The sequence below is a fragment of the Neodiprion virginianus genome, chromosome 5 (genome assembly GCF_021901495.1).
Source record: "Neodiprion virginianus isolate iyNeoVirg1 chromosome 5, iyNeoVirg1.1, whole genome shotgun sequence".
Taxonomy (NCBI): Eukaryota; Metazoa; Arthropoda; class Insecta; order Hymenoptera; family Diprionidae; genus Neodiprion; species Neodiprion virginianus.
Window position 1 is genome coordinate 20,400,960 of NC_060881.1, and position 26,409 is coordinate 20,427,368.

The following is a 26,409-nucleotide window of genomic DNA, read 5'->3' on the forward strand; positions in this document are numbered from 1 at the left end:
AAGTAGTTATAATAACAATAATTATAGTCAAGTGTGATAATGGTACAATCTCAAACAAATTTTTGTCCTACTGCTCGTTAGATACAGAAAGAGAAGCGCAAATGTTACGATAAACGGACCCAATTGTTCCAACGATCAATGAAAAGTTGGATAATACTGTTTACGACATCTCCAGCAGTGCTATTGTTTGTACCAAGGATGATGAAGACGACTGAAACAACATCCCTATTTATGTACTGGAAGTGATTTTTGGTAAATTTTAATGATACGAGCCAAGATATCATCAATCTAGGAAAAGGTTTTACGATTAGAACGATGAAAATGACGCATCTGATTCTAAAGTATCAGAGATCATTTTTTGTTCACCATTGTGGTCTGCAAAGATCGGTCAAAAAAAATGTCCCAACAAGTTGTCTCCTCGGTGGTTAAGAATATATTTTTCTAAATACAGTTCTACGGATATTCGGTCAACGATCACATTTCCGCGTTACAACTATTCTGTACTATAAAATTTCGCGAGTGTTTTTCAGGCAATACGTGATACCTGATCAGCGAGCAAATTGAGCGCAAAAACGTTAGAGTTGGAAAAAAAATCATCAAAATTTGAGCAGTGAACGTTCAGTTTGTAAAACATTTCTCAAACTGTTGATACCTTCACTTACGTTATCGAATTATCTCAGATTCATTTCACAAGCATTCATCGTACGAGCAGATATGTCGTTTGGATTCGCGATCACGATCACTGGCGTAAATAACAACGCCGGTGATTTTCTAAACTGTTTCGTGACTTTCCTCAACGTTCGATTCCTCCCCAGTGCCGCTGACATTAATATAGGTACTTCAGGGCGCAAGATGCACTGCGAGCATCAAGACAAGAATCAAGACATTAGGAAATAACCTGCACGCGGTTAACCGGATGCCGTAGGTGAGCGCTGATAAGGTCAATTAAGCAGTTTAGCGCTGCACCCGCGCCCATAGTTAATTGTTAGGGTGTTCCATGCTGCTGCTTATGGTGGTGCGGTGCAAAGCAGTACACGCATCAATGTTGTAACTACCAAAGCCACGTGCGTGGTGCATGCCGCTACGTAGTTACGTGTATAATGTATAAGCACACGATGTAGTACATAATCTTAAATCTGAAACGCTAGTCTCAACACCCTTCCTCGCCCTCCCCTTCCCCCCCCCTCTCCCCAAACTCTTGACCGAAAATTAATTCAAGGGGGAAAGAAAAAAAAAAAAAAAGGGAGACCCGAAACAAAACTACTCCTTATATACACTGATTGTGAGAGAAATTTTTAGTTCCGGTTACCGCTCGGTCCTTGACTATTTTCATTTTTTACCACAATCGAAATATATAGTTCTAGATAGAAAATGAAAATCAGTTTTGTAGCTGTTACCAGAAACTATGGTATCCGTTACTATTTTTTCTTGTAACTGTTGCGAAAATTTAATGCTTGTGCAAGAATAAATTGACGTTAAAGCCTTGTTTAGCTAAAAAAAAGTGTTGTAAACCGTACAAACTGATTTTGCATTGCAATTAACAAAAGTAGAACGATTTTTTCTTAACGATACCTGTTTGACCGAAATTTTCTAATTACTGTAACAAATGAAATTTTTCTCAGTGTATGGATTACAAATTCAGATAATATTGTCTTTTGAGAATATTCCGGGCTATCGAACCAACTCTAATATCGAACGGAACATTATCCAGAATGCTGATATAAAGCTGATTTCCTTTTTGATTAACGATACACTTTTTGGACACGATTAAATTTATTTAAAAAATATCAAGAAATCTGGTGAAATCGGAGAAGTGCTTTGACGTTTTGACATTCGTAAAGAAGCACTCTAAGCTTCGCAAAGGATTGTTGCAATTTGCCAACGTGAAACGAACCGACTAACCATTAACCGAACGAAGTGTGTACGTATCAGGTTATATCTTTACATACATGAAGCTTGATACCTACATAGGTATGTAAGGAAGAAAATTGGTGCCAAAGGTAAAAGGTGTGGGTAGATAGACGGAAGGCAGTAAGTCGGTCCACAGACAGACAACCAACCAACGAACCAATGCGGAATGAGGAATGAAGAATGAAGAATGAGGAATGAGGCATTCACGCGTTGAGCAATAAGGAACAAACTCTTTTTGCACCACGCATCGAGGAGTCGGTTGGCATATATCTAATATTATATGCATATCCGTCTATAGATATGCACAAGCTTCCATCGTTCAGCGTGTCTTAAATGCGAATGAGTGTGAGACCACGAACACGGAGGTACTGTACTGCCCAACTGACGACCACTACTACCACTACCACTACCACTACCACTACCACTACCACTACCACTACCACTACCGCCACCACTACCACTACTACTACTACTGTTGCTGGTGCTACTGCTGACTGCGTTGAGCGCTTGGGCACTCTGACCCAGATTTGAACCACCACCTCCACTTCTCGTGTTTGTTAGTTGTAAGAATTGCTGGTCTGCAGTAGCAGCACTATCCATCCACCATCATGCCAGAATGTGGCCTTCCGCGTGTTTTGTATCCGTCGTCGTCGTGACGTCTACTACTACCATACATGAAACATACATTACACATCATGTGTTGCCCGAGTATTCAATGCCCGTAGCTATGACTTGTAGAGGGTGAGACTTTTGAGGAAATCCTATACAATTAACGATTTTACCTATGGAAATTTTGGGATAGCGGAATTTCGACACATGTTTGGTTAACAGTTCCAATTTTGTTGACTCCTGTAGACGGTAATTTGGTGTCAATCGAATTAACAGTGTCTGATGACAATCTTACAAATGTTGGAATTTACCACGAAAAAATTTCCATGTCAGTTCATATTTTCTACAAATAAGGCACTGTGTTTCAGGTACTTGGGAATATTACGGTATGAGGATGTGGCAGGTTTACGGTCCAGAAAAAACAACGGTCAAAAGAAGAATGATTTTCTAAATTAAGACTGTACAAGTGCAGCTGAGGTCAATCGAGACGAACAAGGTTAAAACAATGTCCGTCTTCAATGGACCACAAAGTAAAAAAATTTATACAACATCCGTATGAGTTTCGTACGTTAAACTAATGCTTTATTTTTAAATATATCTCTGTTATCAAAAATTATTTTCAGCTGATTTAGATAGAATTTATCTACCGCCAAAATGAGTTACGTATTATCTATGGAAATCGGAATAATTGTACGAATTAAGCATTAATAAACGGTGTTCGATAACGTGCCTTGTTTCAGATTATCAGTTATTCAACTATATGGACAAAAAATTTCACTGTTCAATTTTTTCCTACACCACAGGAACAGTTTTTTGAATAATTTCATCAATTTTCGTTCGTTGATTGATTCCGAGCCTTGGATAGTTCGAAACTTTTCCATTTAGACAAATTTTCAACTGGACTTTGCACCTGCAACACATCCTCAATACCGAGTGATTAACGCACATAGAAGAATAATAAGTCGAGTGATTGACGATTAAAATCAAAAAATTTTGTAATTTAAAACGAAATTTCAAGACACGATTAAGAGGCCCGTATTATAACACTGACAATGAGAAGAATGTCTCGCTCTACGTGTTTATGACGTGGCAAAGCCACGTATATACCTACGACAAAGGCGTTTGTCTTACTTTTTAAGCTTATAGGAAGTGGAAGCGATACTCGCGGTTGTTGCAACAAGCTGGCTCACACTTTATATCATGCCTAGTATAACAAGCTGCATTATACCTGCATAGGCAGCCTACTGAGAACCGTCACTTTCAAACTGCATCGCTGCAGTTACGACACAGAAACAGATTAAACGTGTGTATGTATGGTGTAATGTTCTTGTATACGTACGGAGACGATGTTCACCTCCAAGTATTCTATGTGTGACGTATAGCTAGGAGTGTGCGCAACGTTATTATAGCTGCCTACGGCCTTCGTCGTCGCATAACCGCAATTGCAAAAGTACAACGCTGCTGCATATAACGTCATTGCTGCTGCAACGGGAAACAATATATCTAATACGTGCAACGCTCGTTGCGCACCGGTTTCGAGATCCGTGATCGCAAATCTAATCTCAGAACTTGAGAATTCCATTGTTTCAGAGGCGACGTAATAAAACGTCATCCGATTTTATCGAAGATCGATACAAGTTTACAAATTTCGAGCTCAGTAATCGGGAATCTGAAATCTGAAATCAGATTCTAAATATTCACAGTTTCAGACGTAATAATAACATCGCAAGTGACCAAAGTACATTCGATTTTCTCGGAGATCGGTGATTTGCAGAGTTAAACACCAGCGATCATATTCATAAAGTCAGAATTTCAAAACTCTTAGTTTCAAATCGAAGATGGTAAGTCAAGTGATAACATATGTATATATATTTGATTGGGTGTATTAAAGATGGATAATGTGAATATGACACAGGGATTCGAACTTGTCGGTTCGAGAGCCGTAATCGCGAGGGATTAAAAATTGGTTTCATCTTCCCAAAGATCAATAACTTGCCGATTTCAAAATCGTTAGAAACGGTGAATCTGAAATCGGCATTAAAAATTAACGATTCAAAATCATCGGCAGCGGATCAACAAAGAACCCAAAAGAAGCGTTCGATTTTTCGATACATCGGTAACTTTTCATTTCTCCTTTATACCGTCCGTTATAAATCCCCGATATCGTACACCGTAAAATCGTCAAAAATAATCATTGTATTCGTATTTATTTGCGGTTGCGTTGAACGGAAGTACGATCTCGCCGGAAATCCTTCTCCTCGTCCCTTTTCCTCAAGAATCGAGGAGGAACGGTACACGTGCACACGTGTAGTAAAACTACATCGTTTGTTCAGACAGGTAGAAGTTTCTCTAAGGAAACCCGATGTGCAGCTTGAGAGGGCGTTCTCTTTCGTTTCTTTCTGCCAACACGGCCAAACTCCGTACAGACACAAAGGTATCCGTGCTCGTGAAGTAACCGGAATGGTGGCGTTGCATTCGACGAGGACGCCACGCGGTGCATCGACTTCCAGGTGTGTGTGTGTTTGTGTTTGTAGCAGTGCCACACCGAACACTTTCGGAGTCCAGCTGGTCGTTCGGCGCTGAACAGCTGCCCACATCCTGTTCTCACAAACGCGTCCATGTTGTTATACCTACCTATGCGACAGGGCTGCTGCCACCGCCACTTCCACCTCTCAATGACGACGACGACGATCACCGGACGGCGTTTCCTCTTCCCGACGGTGCTGCTGTTGCAGCAGCCAACAGCGGTAGACGAGGGTTAGCGAGCATCCTTTGTGTCAAAGCCCCACAATTTTAAACCGCATGCATCGCACGCAAACACCTTGTGATTTGCCTTCTTTTCTTTCTTTCTTTTTTTTTTTATTTTTTATCGATGCACCTCATCTGCACGTGAGATCTGTGACAAATGGATACGTGTATGACTGGTTCAAGTGCAATATTTATCCGATATGTACCGTGATAGCATTATCATAGTTTCTCATCAGTTTCCGTTTTATACTTCACTTTGTCAGAGTGTCAAACCTGATAAAAACTAATCGGCTCAACGGATTTTTCAGTTGTGTCAGAATCGCTGAAGAGAAACGAATCCTCGCTAGTCGAGTTTTAAATAATTTTGCACACTTTTACTTTGAAAATTGTAACATAATTGAAGAAACAAATCACTGGTAAACTGACAGTTAAATTTATAGGCAGATAAAGGAATGAAAATTGATAATAACCCACATTAAAAGTCTAATTGTGGATTATAACAGTTGAACATTCCTCACAATATTGAGAAAAAAAAAAAATAATAAACGAATTTCTTCATGAAAATACATTTTGGCACCATCCAGAATTCTGTTACACAAAAGAAAAGAATATTATCTCACGAGATTGCAAAAGTCTTTTGCTGGTGGGATTTCACGAATCATCGAATATTCGTTCAGTTATCGACGAAGTTATGGAACAACCTTAACAGGTCACTTGGGGGTGAATTCCATGCCGAAAATTTTTCAAACTCCTCGTAAAGTTCCTTATTCGTGGAAACAGGCCTCGTGGCGCCATTCTTCATGCGAAATAAAGTCCTTTTCTTTGTCATTTTTGGCACTTTCTTTAACTTTGCCAATGTTTTACAATATTTAAACAATCAATTTTGGTTAGGAAAACAGATGGAGCTTTTTCTGCGATCTTCAAACAATACCCAGAAATCTTTTTGTAGATTTTTAAAACTCACGTTTGAAGCAAAATATCAAGTTCGGGGTAAATTTCACCCAGTCTGACCTTTGTGCGATTCTACCGAGGTGTGACCTACTAGGGTCAACTGAATATGCCATCGGTAAATTTTAAATGTTCTAACCGCGATTTTCGCCAACCGATGATCACCCGAATGACTGAAAAAAAATCGCCTGTTGAGACCACTGCACTTCAAAATCCGACGATTCCAACAAAGGGTTTGGTTCCCATTAACCAACGAACATGGCATCCGGACAACTGCAGAATTGCAATTATGTACCGTATGTAACGACTGCTGTTCGTTATATAATTGCATTGGCTGGCCGTAGCGCGTAATCTCCGGACTGGCAAGCCGCATCGAATGGTCATATCGTTGGCGTCGTGTCCATGTCGTCGTGAATTGAATGCGGGTCAGACGAGTGAGTGAGGTAAGCAGATGCGTCGCTGCCGGTGCACCAGCTAGCCAGCAAGCAACCAGCACGTGCCCCAACAGGTGTTTCTTCATCCATAAAGGATGACCAAAAATCTCTTGCTCCTTTTTTTTTTTTTAAGTTTTATCGAGGAGTGGCCAAGCCTGGCGACTGACTGACTGACTGACTGACTGACTGACTGACTGACTGCATCCGGCAGTGAGTCTCTCAGGCAGTCTCTTATCTAGGCACTTATCGCATGACTGCAGCGCTGCTTTTCGTAGCGGAGCCCATGATCAGGTTCCTTTTTCTCCACCGTTGTATGTATCGTTCGTGTACAAGGTGTTAACTTGGTGGTTCATCATTTTCATTTTTATTACTTTACATGCAACCACAGAGAATAAAATTATAGTCGTCTTTTATTGTGCTGTTGTCCTCATTACGCTATGTGAACAACTTTCCTCTAAGGAATAAAGAAACGCTGCAGTATAGGAATTAGTTTGCGGTGTGGATTTCGGTGCTTTCAAGTTACCTAAATTTCGGAATTACTCAGTTTTACACTTCCTTAACGTCGTTCGTTTGCTTCGTGAACAATGAATCAAGTGGCATAACTAGATTGTCTTGATTGTGTCTATAATCGAAATTTTCCACACTGAAACTCTTGGGAGTTTGTTGGATCGATCCTTCGACCGTAGAATGTAGATAATAGAATGGAACTTTAGGAATCTGAAAGAGAAAAGGTAATGTGACGTGACGTGTAAGGAGGTGATATACGTCTCGTGCACAGTACAATCCAACAGTGTGGTATATACTATACACACTCGTCATCCGAAACATAAATTCTTTGCTGCTTCTTTTTTCTTCTTTAATTTCATGTCTAGGATCTCTGTCGAATTTTCTAAAGATAAGCTAAGTACGCTTTAACTTCGGTTAGTTTCGGTTGAGTAACATTGCACGACTCCAGTAAACTTCAGTCAGGTTTCATCAATGTTCTCTGACCTAGGTGTACCGTAGTCCAACTTCGATTACCTTCGGTTATACGTTACCATTTAATTTGAGGTCAATTGTGGTCAACTTCTTTCAACTTCGGTCCAACTTCGGTTGGCTCATGATTATATCTGATGTTAATTCTTTCCAATTAGATCACTACAGGATACGTATGCAGGATTATTTTGAAGGGTTTCCGCCGCGACCATTATCCACCACCACCACCACCACCACCACCACCACCATCACCCACCCACCATAAGCAGGATCGCCGCCTTCGCGCAGACTCCGACCTTGACGTCCTTGGCGTCTAGATTAACGACGACGAGACCCGGGCACGGAATTCCAGAACAAAGGGCTAAGCATACTCGGCGAATTAGAAATCACGGGGCACTATAGAACATAATAGGAGAAAAAGAAGAGACCGTTTCCATTCGTCGAGTTTAGATTATAACGGTCATGTCCAGTTATATAAGTATAGTCCGTTCGTCATAGCACGACTAGAACACGGTGCCAAGAGATCAAGCGACTTGTCTATGCGAGGTGTTGTATATCGGTAGGTACATTCATTGATCATACCGTAGGCGCAAAAATTCTGATTCATTCAGCTTCCCAAATACTCAAGGTCACGGGAACAAAGTCACCGTTACTTTTGCCTTCAAGTGCTACGCCAGTCTCGCTTTCAATCCAACTATCGAAAGGAGAACTCAGAAAATTATACCGAAGTGAAAACGATTCACAAAACGATATTTTTTTTAGAGGGTTTGTTGTAACTTTATTTTGACCTCACTAAACCGAGCGAAGATTATTACAATTCGTGGATAATTTATTATTTCATCGAAGTGAGCTCGTGACTTTTGAGACAGCCAGTGAAAAACCCATCAAATTATTGGAATGTTTGAGATACACAGAATGTCATCAGGCTAAAGTTTCTTCGGTTGGTTAGCAATACAATTATCGTTTGTTCCGATCAGATTCCGATTTCACTGGACTGTCGGTTCATTTCCGTAATTATAAAGGTAATTGATGGGTAAAACCATAAAGACGATATTCCCATAGTCTGGATAAATAAATTTACGATCGTGTCAACCAGACGACGGAATATTCACCCCTTGCGGAACGCATGGAGGGATGTTTCGAAACGAAGCAAACTACTTTACAGCAGAGGATGGATCCTCCGATCACCATGATTTGCAGGCCGAGCTCCAGCGCACCTCGGGCTATGGGATGCCATAACAATGCAGCCCAGTCATCGGTTGCTGCCTCCTCCGCACAGACTGCAACTAAAATCTCTGAACTACGGCGACGGCGAAGACGACGACCACATCGTTGTGGTAGTGAACGATATGGGAGGGTGTGAGTTACGTGAGCTCCCAGGGACCATGGACCATGGACCAGTATTTAGGTTCTCGGAATTCCCAGACTGCAAGAGAGCTGAGAAGAGAAGAGGAGAGCAGAGCAAAGCAAAGCTAAGCGAAGCGAAACGGAGAGCAGAACGAACCTACTCCGACATTCGGAGTCCCTCTCATCTCCTTTCCTGTTCACATCTTTTCACTTCACACGTTTTCATCACGTCCTCGTATGGAAAATTAGTGTCTATTTGGAAACCTTTGCCAGAATATCTGAAAGAACTATAGATACCTGCAGTAATCATCAGGTCTCGCAGTTAATTAGGGTTGTATCAGGTGTACAGTCCATTCGAAAAGTGTCAGAACGGAACGATATTCCGACTCACAATAAGCTTGAAATCAATCAACGAATGAGATTCTGATGAGTTTTGTCAGAAAACTATCATTTTGGATATGAAAAAACTGGAAAAAATTAAAACTACGAAGATTGATCGAAATGGTTCGGTACCTAATTAATAATCTATAACCGATTACATTGTCAATCATTTTTTGCTGGTGTCAATTTTGTATAGAACTCTATATAAATCAGCTGGCACGTATTCTCGATGACATGAATACATTTTTACAGAAAGAGCTAGTTCATTATATTCAAACTGTATCGGTTTTTTATACGTTGTTTTTTTACATAAACTGAGAGTCCAGACTATTCATGGACAATTTATTATTTATCAATAAAAATTATAGCTATAATTTAGTGAAATTTGACGTACGGTACAGTGTTTCAATCAAGAAAAAAAATTGAACGGTATGTCACTAAATTTGTTAATAACTTAGCTCATTCCGTCAAAATCTGTATGTACTTGATTGATCTCAGCTGCAAAATTGTTCAGTCTTAATTTCTTAATCCTTCCTTTCTGAGATGATTTTCTGACTGTAACTCTGACACATATTCTCAATCCTCAATCCATTACGCTGGATGCCTCCTATGTATAACACTGGTATCACATCGAGGTCGCTAAAGACTCAACGTCAACGGAGATATCGATGCAAATAAGTTGAAAAAATTCTGAGATACTCTTCAACTATGACATTTCAAGGCAAATTAGTTATCTTTAGCAAAATAAAACTTTGAATATGAAAAAAAATTCAAGCAGATTATTCAATAATAGTACCACCTCATATCGAGTATTACATTGCGTTCAACTTACCAATAAATTGAACAGTGTATTCGACATTGCGACTATAGTCTCTTACTCCAAAACGCACGAAAAGCAAACTGCGTCTTACCAAATGAGAGAAACAGTGACTTACTGGCTGGCCTTAGTGTAAAATCACTGTCTCAAATGTCGGATCAACTCGTAACAGTCACAGTCTAAACTCCCACTAAATTTTTAACTTCCCGTTTCTCCGTTTTCGGAGAAAAAAGGAAGTTACTGTAATCACCCCGAAAATGAAAAGTTTAGTTTTAACTACATCTCGACGTTTCAAGATCTAGAGAATCACCTCCGACCATTTCGGATGGACGTACGTGTGTGTGTATGCATGTATGCACGTATGTATGTGATCAATTTTTTTTTTTGTCCGACAATATCTCAAGAACAAGTGACTAGATTTCCATAATTTTGGTCTCAATCGACGCGGCTTTTCCAAACTTAGCATTGATTAGATTTTGGCTTTGATTGGTTCGGTCCTTTTTGAATTATCTGAATAACAAATTTCCAAAAAACAAAATATAAATGTACCGAGTACCGAGTTTCATCCCAATCGAATGACTTATTGGATTTCGGTCCGCCATTTTGACTTTCGGAAATATAATTCCGGATTCGTAATCAACGATATAGTATAATCGTTAAACTTTGCCCGCGGTAAGCTTGTTAAATAGTGTCACAATCCGTTCGGTATTTTGTCTCAATATGTTGTATAATTACAAATGTTCAAAACGCACAGTACTGATTCACTCTTCAGAAGATCATCGACGAATTGCAATATTACCGAAAGATTTATTGTTCGATGAAACTTGATCGACTGGAAAATTTCAGATACATATTGAATTGGATAAAACTGAATCGGACCGCACATTTACTCATTCTATACCTCGGAACAGTGAACCTCTTCTACCGTGTCGTTGGAAACTTGAAACGAAAAGGTTTGGGAGCCCTTTTCAAGGTCGCCGGAGGCACTTATTACCTTCGCCATTTCGTTTCCTGCGGCAGGGTGCTTTACGGAGGTTGTTTCTAAACGGCCTGATGCACTTAGTGCAGCTGCATGCCGGGGTTGGTGGTTGGATTTTCAGGTCGGGTTGGCGGAGCCGAGAGGTTCTATGTATACCTACGCGAGACGAGCTGAAGGCTCGCAGTTTTCTTCGACCGACCGACTACCTACTAAAACGAACCGTTTTACTTTCCATTCTGCTGGCACGGGTGTGTTGATCTTCTTCCATCCATTTATATAATGAAAGTAAACCGATCATCAAGGACATGAATTTTGGGGAGAATTGACCGATTTGCAATTTACGCAAAAATCAAAATCTGGAAAACTGATTTTTTTTTTATTATTATTTTTGTGATCTAAGAATCAAAATGACCCAACAAAAAGTCATGCAAGAATCTTTGGTAACCAGAATCAATTCACTGTGAATTCACCAATTTCTAGAAGATTAAAGTATACGAGTGCAGACAGAAAACGAGAGAAATTTACTTCCTAGGTGTGTATAATTTTACATTCTTAGATGATATTCTTCTGGCTTCTTTGTTCAAATGACATAACCGAATTGTTCAATAAGGAGTTCAACATTCGTTATAGCATTGATAATGAGAATTATAGAACACAATTACAGATTATTGTTATTGTTATATTCCCAAAAACACCCTAAATATGTATATAGTCAACTATAAGATTTATCGCTTCAATCGAAAGCCACGTGTATGGAAAAAAAATCACCTCAATTTGCTGATCAAATCATAACAATACTCAATTTAACATTACCACTTAGATAACATGTATAACAATTGGTATAATGATTATTGTTGTATTATTATTCTTGTTATGGTTATGCAAGATCTGTTTACCGGCCCATAATTCAAAAACGACTAACCAAACCAATCCCCCAAGTTTTATTTGTTTTCCAGAACCAGCGTGTACAGTCTTCCGATCCACGGTTTAAAGCTAAAGCTCTGTTGAAGCCTTTGGAAATATATTCATGACTTGTATCAGCACCATATTACAACCAAACTCTCAACCCTTCAATGTCTTCAATATATCATCACTCTGCATCGATTGATTAACTGATTTATTTATGATTTTTGGGAATGCAAAAACGAGAACTTTGAAAAACTTCTTCCTTCTATCAATTTATCCTATTTCGTTCAAATATTTACTGTTATTTTTATTTGAGGTTTTCAAAGTGACAAAATTGTCAGTTGAAGAGCAACGGTGTTTCACGACGGTACAGTTTTTATTTAAATTTTTTCACTTCACTAGCTCGTATAAAATTACGATACATACGACAAAAAAAAAAAATGCCTGATCCATCATTGATGCAGATGAGTAGAAAAAAAATCGAAGAAGAAAGACCGATCAGAAATATAATATCAAAGCTATAAACATTGAATTAAAATTTTTTTTATTCCTGCACGTTATCGTTCATATTATTATCAATATAATTTTTCTCAATCAGGACCAATGAATGAAGAAAAAAAATAAATAATAACTGACGTTAAAAACAGGAGAGAGAAAAGAACCGCGCCGACGAGTTATACGTGCGATTGAGAACCGTTTAAGTTTGAAAACCTCTGTTGGTACAATCGAGACCGCGGGACCAGAATGGCTGGATAGAATTTTTGGGGACAGGGAACCAGAGAGTGAGATAGAGAGATAGAGAAGGAGAGAGAGAGTCTGAACCGGGTCAATACTCGTAACGTCCGTTCCTCTTTAAGACGTTGCGTCTCGTCTGCCGTGGCGGGTCGGAGGATCGAGGGTTGGGTTGATGTTGAGGGGCGGCATTCGGGGTTCGGCGTGACCCACGCACCCTGCAGGGGTTGCTGGCTGGCTGCCGAGCACTCGGTTCTACGCTACCAGCCTACGTGCTCCGAGGCACGTAAGCCAGACAGCAGTGCGGAGCCTACTCGGCGCATCAGCAGCGACGCCGGGTGGCGAATTCTGGCAACTCGGAGTCCCAGGCCGGGAAAATTCGGGTTTTTACTGTGTTAGTTAACACGCGAGGGGTTGAAAAACTTCAAATTTTATGCTATACACCGCTCGCCAAGTCTAGTTGTTAAATTATTTGAAATTTTTAATGTCACATGCATTAAATATTACCAATTTTTTTTACCTAACCTTGTAAGGTCATTTGAAATCAACAGAAATCTTTGAAATTGCACGACTCCCCAGAGTTCAAATAATACGAAATTTTGTTTGAAATCATCTGAAATGTTTAAAATCATATTAAATCCCTGAGATCCGATAGTGAAGTCGTCCAAAATCATTGGAAATCTTCTTGAATCATATTGATCGAAATCATATTGAAATTACTCCAAATTTTACGCGAATTACTGTGAAATTTTTTTAAATACTGTAGTGAAATTATTTCAAACCATCTGGAATTCCTAAAACTCTATGTGAGGGCTTTGGATATCATCTGAAATTCTCATTTAAGATCATTTGAAATCATTTGAAATCGTCTCAAATCTATAAATTGTTTTTAAATCAGCTGAAACGTGATCGTGATACTCGTACAACAGCCTTTGAACACCGTTACAACTGTAAGAAAATCTGATCCAAGTAAAACAGTCGTTCTTGATTGTATACGTATGCAATATCAGTTGTTAATTTGAAATTTTTCGAGAATTGTTATATTAATTAACACGGTTCGTGATTAGTTCGTTACACTTTTTCACGACCGCTTCACGAGCGCAATGAAAAAGAGAAAAGAGAAATGGAAAGAAGATATTGAGGAATAAGTTGCCGGAAGGACAAGACGCGTTGGCGTTCTTTCTTCTCGCCGTTTTCTTTTATTCACCACCCCAAGCAATGCGCATTGAAGGATGCGTCAGGTGTTGTATTTTCGTTGTCCTACTATTGCTGCTGTTGCAGTGGAAAAGGTGCAACGGAAAGGTGGTTGAAAACTTGAAAATCGATGTAGAAAGAATTCGTGAAAAATGTATCGATGACAATGAAGGATTACCGAGAAGATCAGCAGTTTTTTCTTTTGTGTTCTTTTTTCTTCCCATTATAATGCTACTCCATGAATTATTGAATCTACGCTGCACGTTATACCGTTTTCGTTTCACGAAAAATTCATGATGGACCTGATCAAATTCCCCGCAATCTCGTCGAATCTGACCCAATAATCTCGATCTGTATTTCGCACTTGGATGAATAAATCAGGGTGAAATTTTTTAAGCGCACGTGTGATCATCGTGGCGACCATTTTGAAAATACGATGATAGATCTGCGTTGACGGGTTCATTTTATAATGTAAATTATCATACTTCGATTATTATTTATTTTTTTTTTTTTGTTTTCATATACGTGTTACGAGATTATCAAAATTAGGAAATAAAAATTAATTTTTTACACTCATCTACCGTTAAAATGTCTCACAAAACTTCGATTACACAAGTATGAATGATCCCTTTGCATCATAAATTATATATTGCTTACACTAAATCGAAATAAACTCTCTGAACGCATCGATGGGGTAAAAAAAACAGCAAAAAACTTTCCTCACTAATCGTAAGTAAGATACAATTGGACAGGGTAGTTCTAATTTCGTTATACAAAGAAAATCAAAAATAACAAAAACACAGGAAAAACATAGAAACCGAGTTGAATAACAAAAAAAAAAAAAAAACTCCACTGGTGTCGAAAGTGCATTTTTATTTTATTTTTTTTTTTCTTTCCGATTCGTTTAGTATTTTCGAAAACGTAACTAGAATCGACGGAAATAAATTAAATGAATCTATCAAGTTGTGCAGTGTTACGAATAATGCTGAATTATATGCGCAGCGATTGCAATCGAGTCTCGCTAATACAGTCTGGCTCTAGAAGCAATCTCTCTTTCTCTCTCTCTTTTGTAACAATACACAATAGATGAAGAGAGAGAGAGAGAGGGAGAGTGAAATCTCCCCCTTCTAATCACCGCCCGCTTGCCTGCGCATATTGCAGAAGAGTTCGGTTCGTCACGATGATGCAGCATGGTAGGTACAGAAAAAAGGAGAAGGTGAAGGGGGAGAAGATTTAGGGGAAGGGCCATGCAAAGGGTAAGGTTGTGTGTGCATAGGGCGTTTATATCGCACTGCTGCTGCTGCCGCTGCTGCTGCATGTGGGATAGAAAGAGAAGAATAGAGCAGAGGAGATGAGCGTGTGAAAAAAAAAAAAAACCAATTGAAAAAGGGTTGAAGCGAGGAGAGGAGAGACTAACCCCTGAGGGGTTATAAAATCATTGTTCGATTCGCTATTCCCTGTACTGCATAATATATTCTCATATTCGGTATGTGTTAGTTAACCTGCAATATTCTAAACTACAGCATAGCCCCTGTTTCATTTGTTGAAAGAGAGGTTTGGTCAATGCAAGGAAAAAACAAAAACAAAAAAACATTGAGCAATGAAGAGAGAATTTTACTCGAAATGAATAAAATTTTCTCTTAACATTATTTAAATTACACGGCAGATAACACAAGTGAAATATACACTGTACGGGTATTTTGAATTTTTCATTCTTCGACAAATACTTTCCTTCTTTTTTTTTTTTTTTTCGCTCCTAGTGGATTATTTTCGACATAACAAACGGACAAAAAAAAAAAAAATAACAACGAAAGAAAGTAATCATTTATTTTGTTCGGTCAAAACAAAAAAAAAATTATTCAACGTCGTGTATGATTTGCTTTTTTGTTTTTTAATTTGACCCTTCAAGTTAGTGAAATTTATGAAATCCCAACTTCAAGGAGGACAAAAAAAAAACACCGATAACCATAAAAGAACAAAAAAATAAATACCTATAATGGTATATGACTGAACAAATAAACGATTCTAACTGTCAAGCAGAAAAAATGTACAGGTAGTTTGGTGCTCGAAAAGGAAATGTAAGAAATATCAGAAGTAAAAGAAGAAGAAGAAGAAGCATAAAAAGAGATGTAATATCTCACTGGACTTGGGTTTCACTTCCCCTCTCTCCTTTTTCCACTCCTTAACTGACCCTTTGAAGTGGCTTTATGCATATACGTATACGTATATGTATTGTACAGAGGAAAAGAGCGAAGGGAAGTTTTAGTGGGTTGTATTTTCTCTGGTTTTTACTTCATTTTATTTTCATTCATTTTCTTCGCTTTTTTTTTTTTTTTTGCTCACTGCTTTTTCGTGGGGGTGTGTGTGAAAAGGGCCCAAAGGCCCTCGACTGACCCTGAAAGTTCAACAGCCCTGTATAGTGATATACCGAGCGTTGTGCGTGCCTCCCAAACGGTCTCCACATAAGGCACTCCGTGCCAATTGTAAGAGTAGAGTCTAGAATTCTACACAGACTAAATTTTCTTACCTTACATTTTCCGAGTAATTGTGTCACATAAGTAAGATATTAAACTCCCTGAATTTAACAATTTTGCAACGGGCATCCCCGGAATTGGTAAATCATTTCCAAGTTCGAGTGTCAGTTCTGAATTCGTTCCCAAATCGACAAGGCAAAATTTGCATGCAACGATTGTCTAGATCAGTCATAGCGCATCTCCGCGCATGCGTTTTGCTTCTGGCGTCCGACGATACGAGCGTCAGCGGTGCTCAATCACGTGCTGCGCGTAGCCGCTAATTTCAGCTTTGTAGGTGTACGTGGACTTCGATATTTGGACATACATACCGGGACAATCTCTTGAAACTTGAAAATCAACCGCGCACGCTCGAGTTTTATCGGCTGTTCGTGCAGACTGGCCATCCCGAGTTTTCAACTGTCAAACTGTTTCTGGCGGCGATGTAGTTGACACGAATTTTCGAGGTTAGAATCTCAAATAATTGAGCTAGTGACTCGGAAAGGTTTGGTAAGCATTCGTTATTGGGTCGGAAAGTTGATTCTTCAAAGAACGGTCGGAATTTAATGCTTACGCTCTTTGAAAATTCCAACGTACACATTTTGCGTACGTTGGCCAGCCTGCATCGCAGACAAAAATATCGCCGCGGGAAGATTTCGCCGACCAATGGAGACTGAATTATTTGGCGCATGCGCGGTTGATTTTCAAGTTTCAAAATATCGTCCCGGTATATACATACGTCAACGTCGAGATCGCGGTTCACACAACTTCTATTTAAAATTTCTTGGTTTCCAAAGACTTTACATATACGTATGTTATAACCTCTGTGTGCACGGATGTTTACGGAGAGGTTCGTTCGCTTATGCATGCCTACATGCACGTTGTGCGTACATATATGCGCAAGGCGTACAAGATCTGTTATATGCGTCCCCATACACATGCATCAAACTGCAAGTTGTGAAATACCAAGGTTTCTCCTCCTCCGCTTCTCCGCTCCGCCATTCCTTTTTCCTCTCCTCCTCCTCAACCTCATCTTCAACGGAGGAGGAAGGAAGCGGAGAGGCACCGTTACTCGTAATACCCTGCAAGTCTTCTGATGCGCAACCGACTTGCTGGCTAGCTGTACGCAAGACGCCGTCTTGCAAGCATCTCGCATTGTCGTATTTCTCATCTATTATTATCCGTAATACGTACGTACCCACCCACACACATTGTAACACACTTGCACGATATTTCGTACACATACGTATGTCTTGTTATTGCAGAATGCATCTATAAATTATAGGTATGTTTTAGGATACGTAGAAAGTTTTTGAATAAATTTTCAGACACGTCGATTATTATTGTTATTGTTGTTGTCGTTATCATCATAATTATCATCATCATCGCCGGTGTCATTATTATTATTATTCTCATTATTATCGATCTATACTGTAACCCAAACTGGACTCTTCGCGTAGAGTTTATTCATTTCACGTCTGGTTTCTTAGTTTCGCAAAATCAAAACTGAAATTGGAACATTTTTATCAGTTTTCCAGGGTACCAATTTCGTCAAGTTATTTCAACGGTTCAATTATTCGACACATATTAATATATATGCACACATATTTGCGATCTTTGAGTATGAAATTTAGCAATTATTCACGATTGGGAACCGCAATTTTTCAATTCTGCAATTTTACAGTACATAATTTCGTCGATTAATTTTTCACAATTCGTCTTTTATTCCGTCTTCGGAGCACCATTTGGCAAAACATGTTTTCTGCAGTTGCTTGTTATCACGTCGTTTATACATATATATATATATGTACATACACATAAACATGTATGCAAACACGATATATTGCGGGTTGCAGCTGCACGTATGGCAGATATGCAGAAATTGACGTCGGACGAAAATATAACGTAAATGCGCTTTTCTTCGTCGCTAATATTAAACGATATTACAACGCGCATGCAGATATGGCATTAACATTATCATTATATGCCGGAGTTTATACTTGAAATTGAACATACAGAAAAAGAAAGTAACAGAAAAAAATAAACTAATCGTGAGAGTCAAAAAAAAAAATTGACAAATATCCTTTTGGGATATGTTCTTTGACGGGACATTTTCTCGTCCATTAGTATTAGCATTTTTCAGTTGTTTTAATTTTTTATCAGTATGTTCTAGTTGTGTATTATATGGGGCATTCCACACCCACTCAACCAACGGCGGACCCTCACCGTTACTGATTTTGTTAAAATTTTTTTATGCAATTGTGAATTTTTACCGAGTATTTTGAGTGATTTTGTTTTACTTTCGATTATCGAAAACCGACATGCCTTTGGCCGTAATTTAAAAATCTAAATACACTCAACGTTGGTTGAGTTGGTGTAGAATGCCCCGTATGCATATCTATAATATACATATAGTTGGAATTTTATGTAGGTGAAGAAACGAAGGACGAGAAAAGAAGAGGGGAAGAGAGCACACCTGATAAATGCAACGGATACTCGTTGCAAGACAGGTACTTGCAACTATCAACTGCTAGCTTCAGAGCGTACGTAGCTCTCGCTTTCACAGTGATTCTGCGCAATGCCGCCGTATTTATACTCTACATACTTCCTCTCAATAAAATATTTACAACGTGGCGTGGAGCGATGATACTATATACATTTTAAGGAAAGAGAAAAAGACCGTTTAAAAAATCTCCAGCAGTGTTATTCGTACCAATGACATTGAACAAAAATGAAACAACACTTCTGCTGTGTGATAGAAATTATTCTGAGCAAATTCGTATGCTGCAAGCTCCCAAGGTATATCAGCAATTTGAGAAAAGGTTTTACGATTTGTCGTTAGAAATTTTTCAACTCTGGTGCTTTTGATCAGATTTTAATGGTTTTGAACTTTTTTTGTTCACTATGTAGAGGCCTCCAGAGATTTCCTGAACAAAATTTTGTATAGTCACTTCCAGAGTGGATGAAAATATATTTTTGTACGTACCGTGGAGAAAATATTCGTGATAAATTACACTTGTGCGTTATAACTAGGTCATAATGCAAAATTTCTTTATTGTTTGTCGGACAATTTAGGTATTTGATAAGCTAGAAAAATGAGCTCAAAAACATAAGAATCGAATGAAAAACGCCCAAGTTTGACCATTTTCAACGTTATAATCGTAAACCATTTTCTCAAATTGTCAATTATATTTGTTCATATCAATTGAATTCGCTTTAAATCATTTCTATCGCATATGAGGGATGTTGTTTTATTCGTTTTCACAATCACTGGCATAAACAAAAATTCTGGAAATATTTATAACGGTTTTTCCTTTTCTCCAACATTTAATTTAGATGTAATATATTCATCAGAAAAATTCTCGTTAATGCTGATACGAGCGAGGGAAATTTCCTCGTTCATAAATATAAAGACAGCGTATTGTGGCAGGAATGAGGAAAAAAATAAACACCTGTAAAAGCGATTCTTCCGCTCTTTTGATCCGCCCTCCAGTTATGAATACCTATTTTATCATCCTTTTTCTTATCTCACGCGCACTCGCGCACGCAAAAGCGGGAGCGAGCCGTCGACGCAAGCATACGGAAATGATGTCGCTTTCCACTCACCATTTAAAAACCGTTCAAGGTCCCAGCAGCAGCGGCAGCAGCAGATATATCAGAGCATCCGTGGAGCATGGCAGCGGATACACGAAAAACAAACTGATAGACAGAGTGCGTTGACACCGAACAATACAAGAGATGCGACACAGTATTTGAGTACCGGCATAAATGCCACGTAATGCACACAGATTTATTATTATATGTATGTCGAGTGTATATTTGCCACGAATCAAATTACCTATCACTGGCTCTGCACTATGATAGAAATCACCCTCTGAGAAGCATCGCTTACAATATTATCCCGCAGTCTTTCTATAATCGATATCTTATTGCGGATTTTAAAATAATTTCGGATCACTTCATTTTTAGTGCAATATCCTTAATGCAATAATTACGTATTTGGTTTGATAATTACGTATTTACGTATACCGAAATATTTTGCTCCTTTCAAATCGCTGACGAAAAGCTCTGCGGCTATTCACGAAACTCAAACATCAATCTTCACCACTGAAAATAAATAAGAAACACTCGATCTGTTATTATATATTGTTCTTCATTCATCATGTGTTGTATTTTAAACGCAGGGAATAAGAACACGACGCTCAAGCTCTTACGTGAGAAAGAGAATGAGAAAGAGAAGCAGAAAGATTTTTCACTCACTGATTCGCACCCGCGAAGAATAAATACGTTAATAAATTAATACAAGATCACGCCAGATAACCTTGCCAACCCACCGGAAATTAAAATTGAAACAAAAAAAAAACCATCCAAAACTACGCTTATAATTCTTGAAGAAATGAATATTACTGCGATACAAATCTGTTCAACACTTGTTTCGTATAACAATTATTATCGTACGCTTTGAAAGAAGACCAGAAACGAAAACAAAACTTTTCAACTGCTCGACGTATTCAATAACTTTTTGAAAATCGAACAGACACATAGAGACAACAGGAATGTGATCTTGTTATCGATTTTATTATATCGTTGCCACTGTTATTCCAATTAATCAACAGAGTTTATTTTTGTTTCGTTGTGATTATTCAAGTCTGATATTTTCCTGTTCTCATTTCGCAATACCTGCTTGCCGCGGTTTCTGTTTTAAATTCTTATTTGTCAAAACACTCTGTTTTTTATTTCGTTCTAGTTCATCCTCATTTGTCACCAATTTCTTTCTGCCTTATTCTGAATTTTCAACGGTTTCTTTTTAATTGTGTTTTTGCATTGTTCTTACTTTTGAAAACCGACACGTTTGTTTCGTCCCGATAATTCAACGGTTCCTATCTGTTTTGGTCTTATTTTTCGCACCGACCAAATCACCACCATTACAGAAAGTCCGAAAATAAATAATAATAATAATGATCTGCGAACGACGATCGGCTGCAACGACTTTGTACCATAATATTGCTTGTACCATCGGTTGAAAAACAAAAAACGACTGATTCAAAAGCTGCGAGAAAAGCAAGATTTAAAATCTTCACGTTCACAAGACAAGCGAATAAGAATGTAAGGTGTGACGCGAGGCGAAGCGAAGAAGTAACGCTATAGCGAAAGCACCGTGAACAACTCCCGCTCGATTCATTAAACTACAGAGTGTAACTAGTGGTGGTAGCATTGAGGCAAAAGTTGGTTTGTCTAAACTCAGGAAACATTGACTCAGCCCGAAGCGTCTCGTCCGTATGTATAAATATATATATTTCCATGTCCTCTTCTCTCTCCATTTCTTATTCTCTCTTTCTGCGTTCGCTTTCCGGCTTTGTATTTATGGAACTTAAGGCACGGAGTGCAGAGTGCAGTGCACGCAGCGCGCGAGTCTGTCAGTTGCGTTCCAAACTCGCTCGCTCAACGGCCGACGCAACGCAAACGCAACGCGACGCAGCGCAGCGCGACAACACGAGAACACTGAATGAGGAACTGAACGGCAACAGCCAGTCAACTCTCGATTTTGTAAGCGCTGCATCATGGAACAGACGGCGGAAGAAGAGGCATCGTGACGATTTTAGGTGCAGGCAATTCGATATCAACGGACTCTGCGCTACGGTCCGCGATATTCTTCGAGTTTGGATCATCTGATTACATGATATTTAGGCTGAATTATTCTCCAATCCCAATTTCCTATGTCCTCTTTTCAATTCTGGATTTTACGCAATTTTGGCCGGATTCGAATATGGAATATTATCCAATCTTCGGTACAGAATATATTATTTTTCAACCTTGGATAGAGAATGTTTTCCAATTTTTAGTATATCAAAATTTGCTCCAAACGTAATAATAAAATATTTTTCAACCTTAGATTGGTAATATTCTTTGATTTTTAGTCCGACAGAACATCCTCCAGCTCGAAGAATAGAATATTTTCAAGGTTGACTTCTGAAGATTTAGCGTGATTCAACGTCGGAATTCTCCAATCTTAAACGAGGCTTCTTTCGCTAATCTCGAAGTCGAAATATTCTCCAACCTTCAATTTGTAATATCCATCATATTCCTGAATTCACAACAATTCTACTTCAATGTGTACTTAACGAAAAATAATCACTCTGAATCTCTGCTACAACCTTCAATTACACTCTGGCGATGTTGATTATTTTTTTTAGCCAGCTACTATCTTTTTCTCTTGTCTTCACGTCTCCCTCGTTCCTATTTCGTTATCTTATCTTTGTTAACAATTCGACGGTGCAAGCGTCATGTCTGTGCGTTATACGAGTGAGATCAATACATACGTACGTACGCAACGGTTATGTATATAAATGAGTACATAATTTTGCGCGTAGTGTTGAAAACGTAATTGGCCACGCAACTATACACTAAAATAATCAATTCACGAAAAAGAGGACCGGTACCGTATCCGATCTTAATTATTATACCTATTAAAAAAAAGCGTAGCAGCGGGACTCGACAAAAAAAAATCAAATAAAAATAACAGCACGCGGTATAGGAAACGAAGCACTCCACCACTACCCACCAGCTACTACTTCTACTACTATAGTCACTCCACGATGCACACTGCGCGTCTCGTAGCCCAGTGCACAAAGAGGAGTGACCACGAACTGATTATGCGACGATGATGATGACACGAAATTACGAAAACATCATATTTGTTATTATTTGTGTTTTTCTTCAACTCTCGACAGAGTTTTCGATTGCAACTTCGAGTTTGACGCTTATGATATGCAGTTTTGTACTGTTGCATGCATATGTAAAATTACCCGATGACCATATTTAACTTTAAATCATCATTGAATAAACCGTAGCGTCGGATATATAAAGAATTATACTCATATAATGATAAAATGCATATCAATTATCAACGATACTCAACACATGTGTCAAAGCAGTGTTTGTTTACTATGAGATAATCATTATTATTATTATCATTGATATTCAGTACACACAATTTACGAGGCGTTAAGACATTTTTTAAATTTTCGTTTTCTTTTTATCCGGCGATCGTCCATTTAAAACACTTCCCCCTATATATCTCTCCACGCTTTCCCAATTCTCATTCTCTCTCTCCCTCTCTTTCTCTCCTCTGCGTATATTATTTATTAAGCATTATTTACGATCTTTAACGCTACCAATATTATAGCATGATACGTGTATACACATACTTTTCTATGCAACTAGATGAATCTTAATTATGTACGCACGATACATAACGTTACATTTCACGACTTTTTTTTTATATTGTTATTTATTTAATCATTTTATATACGTACACAAATGTATGTAAATAAGAATCAGCAGTTTTTATTTTTTATTTTTTATTTTTGCCGTTTGCGAACATACAATCTTCGTCAGCTTTTCATTTCAACTAAATTTTATTATATCGTTACTATTATTATTTTTGTTGATGTTACTACGATGATGATGATGATTATGATTATTATTACTGATACAATAAACTACTGGCAGTGTAAGAGCGAGACTGCTCTCCTCCTCCGACGAAGGCACTCGCACAACTGAGTGAACTGAGGTAACGGGCAGAAAGTGTGCGGTGGGACGCTGACACCAGTGGCTGGCTGGTGGAGCGAGCGCGCGCGACTCGCAGCCGACTCGCTCGCTCCCCATTTTCAAGCGAAGCCAAGCCAAACGGACGGGCAGACAGGCAGCGGCGCAGCGGTACGTGATCTGTACTAAGGAGAGAGGAAGAGGGGAATTTGGGATGCGGGGGGGAGCGAAGAAGCGCTGCGCGTGGAGGGACGGAATTGACGGGAGAAGGGCGAAATAAGAAGGGGGGGGGGGGGGATTCGAGGGCCCGCGTAGGGCGCTGGATGCCTGCCTGCAGCGGTGACCGACCCGCTAAACACATACGACGAGGATACGACCCGTTTTATGGATATACGCCGCTAGCTCTGAGGATACGACGCGACGACGAGCCTATATTACCGGTTACGCGCATGCGCGTTGCCTTTGTTTCGTACCGCTCAGACGTGACTTCACCTTTGCTCGACTGACGCGCGCTGACTCTCCTCGCTAATGGCGTGCCGATGGTTGACCTCTCTATGAGGCGAATTTTTTTTGATTTGTATTCTTCTTTTTTTTTTTTTACCGAATAATCAAATTCTAAATTGCACTAGCTGCGTAATTCAATGTTGTATGTACCTATTTTTTTTTTTTTTCTTTTCAAATTCGGCCAAGTAACTATGTTAGAAGCTTTGAATTTTGCCAATGTATACACGGTAAAACGCACAGAAGAAAGAATACTTGAAAAATTTGAAAAAAGCAACAAACATTGAAAGCTTATATCATACCTGTGCACTGAATTCAAGTGAAAATTCCGTATGAAAGTTTGAAATGGTCGAAACAATATCTTCAAAGCTTCTGAATTTGACAAAAATTTGAAAGAGCTTGACTTGATCTTTTAACCAAATTTTTATTTAAGTAAGCACATGATCGTGACTCTTTAGTGATCAAGTACATAATATGATCTTCGTGAGAATGATTTTTGTTCGCGTCAAATCTAAGCCAGCATTGTTCGATTGTGATCGAAGAAGTACTTTTTCTGCCTATTACACGATACGGATCCATTGATTTTGGCACATTTCTTTTTCAAAATAGCCGCTAGAAAGAAGAAAAGCTTCATTGATTTTAGTAAAATTCAGAATTCAGCCATAATCCTTGCAAACTGATTTTTGAATTTTCAAAAATCCTCTTCATCGTTTACATTCGGTTGCTATCGTCGCTGAAAAACCCTCTACAAAGCTACCCTCAGAAAAGGGCGGAAGAAGGGACGAGTGAAATACGAGAAGGCACATGGAAGTGTGTTTTCTTTGGATCGTAGGACGACGGTCGGAACCGACCTTTTCTAGGTTGTTTGCACGTGGGATTCTATTGCCTCAGAATACACCTCTGAGCTGCATTATCAGTTCTGAATATATCGATTTTTGGATTTCGATTTTCAACGGATCCGTTTCTCGTTTTTTCTTTAGATGCACAGTTTTTATTCGTTTGTTAGTACCTGTTTTTACTTTTGTCGATCAATGTTTGTTGATTTTTTTTTTTTACTTCTGCTTTTTCTTCTAATTTTTTCCTGGTTTTTGATTCTTGACCTCTCGTAACAACTTTAAAGCAACTTTGATACACAACAATGTTTATTGTCGGAATTCTTCCATCTTTACTTCAGGAATCCTTGTCAAATCATATAATTTCTCGACATTCCATATATGTGAACTATACCTATACTGATGTACTGTATACTGGCCATTTCCTGTTGTAATTTATTTTATTATTGACTTTTGGTATCCAGATCTAGACCTACGTATATATATAAGTATGCACCAATAATAATAGTATATAAGACATTATATACTAAATTCTGTACAAACTATTGTACATCATATTATACACGTATATACCAGAGCCAACGAATAAGAAACGATAGAGCGTGGATGCAAAAAAAAAAAATTACACGTGTACAAAGAATTTTCCCTTTTTGTCTCTCTTCTGTTTCCCTCTTCCGTCTTCTTGAACTTAATCCTGCAGGTATACGTTTTCCTTTACAATTTTGTTTTCTCCCGTCTTTGAACGTAGGCTTCGGAACACTCAATAATTTGTGAAAAGGAAGAATTTCTTTTTATGTTGCTGTGATTGTTTACCATTATTATTATTTCAATGTTTATTTTTTTTTCGTTGCTTCTTTCTTCCCTATTATTCCGTCAACCATACAACCGGTATACCTAGGTAAGTATCTAGGAATATACCTGTACCCTGAATGGAAGTTCGAGCTGCATCGCTTGCACATGTGTTGCAGCTGACCCGCTGCAGTCTTTTTACTCCCTTGTATTGTGGCTTAATCTTGAATCTTATGTACCACTATCT

The 26,409-nt window shown here is 38.6% G+C and overlaps 1 protein-coding gene and 2 long non-coding RNA genes across 7 annotated transcripts in view; 2 read left to right on the forward strand and 1 right to left on the reverse strand.

Moving 5' to 3' along the window:
- LOC124306364 (histone demethylase UTY) overlaps positions 1 to 26,409 on the reverse strand; it is a 59,985-nt gene that overhangs the window by 24,349 nt on the left and 9,227 nt on the right. The window contains exons 1-2 of one of the 4 annotated variants that reach the window (XM_046766987.1): positions 23,808 to 24,143; positions 20,098 to 20,598 (exon numbers count right to left, since the gene is read on the reverse strand). The exons of 1 other annotated variant lie outside the window; for it this stretch is intronic. The gene's annotated coding sequence lies outside the window, so the exon portion shown is untranslated. Of the gene's footprint in view, positions 1 to 5,154; positions 5,177 to 20,097; positions 20,599 to 23,699; positions 24,144 to 26,409 lie in introns of those variants that run through there. 2 more of the 4 variants (XM_046766986.1, XM_046766988.1) reach the window with 2 other exon arrangements.
- LOC124306366 (uncharacterized) lies at positions 2,487 to 3,245 on the forward strand. Of its 2 annotated transcripts, none has more exons than XR_006908590.1 (3): positions 2,487 to 2,769; positions 2,889 to 3,050; positions 3,144 to 3,245. It is a non-coding gene; the product is annotated as an uncharacterized LOC124306366 (long non-coding RNA). The 2 variants fall into 2 exon arrangements; XR_006908589.1 differs by having other exon boundaries at positions 2,487 to 2,652.
- Positions 17,384 to 19,955, forward strand: LOC124306367 (uncharacterized). The gene is made up of 2 exons (XR_006908591.1): positions 17,384 to 17,681; positions 18,923 to 19,955. It is a non-coding gene; the product is annotated as an uncharacterized LOC124306367 (long non-coding RNA).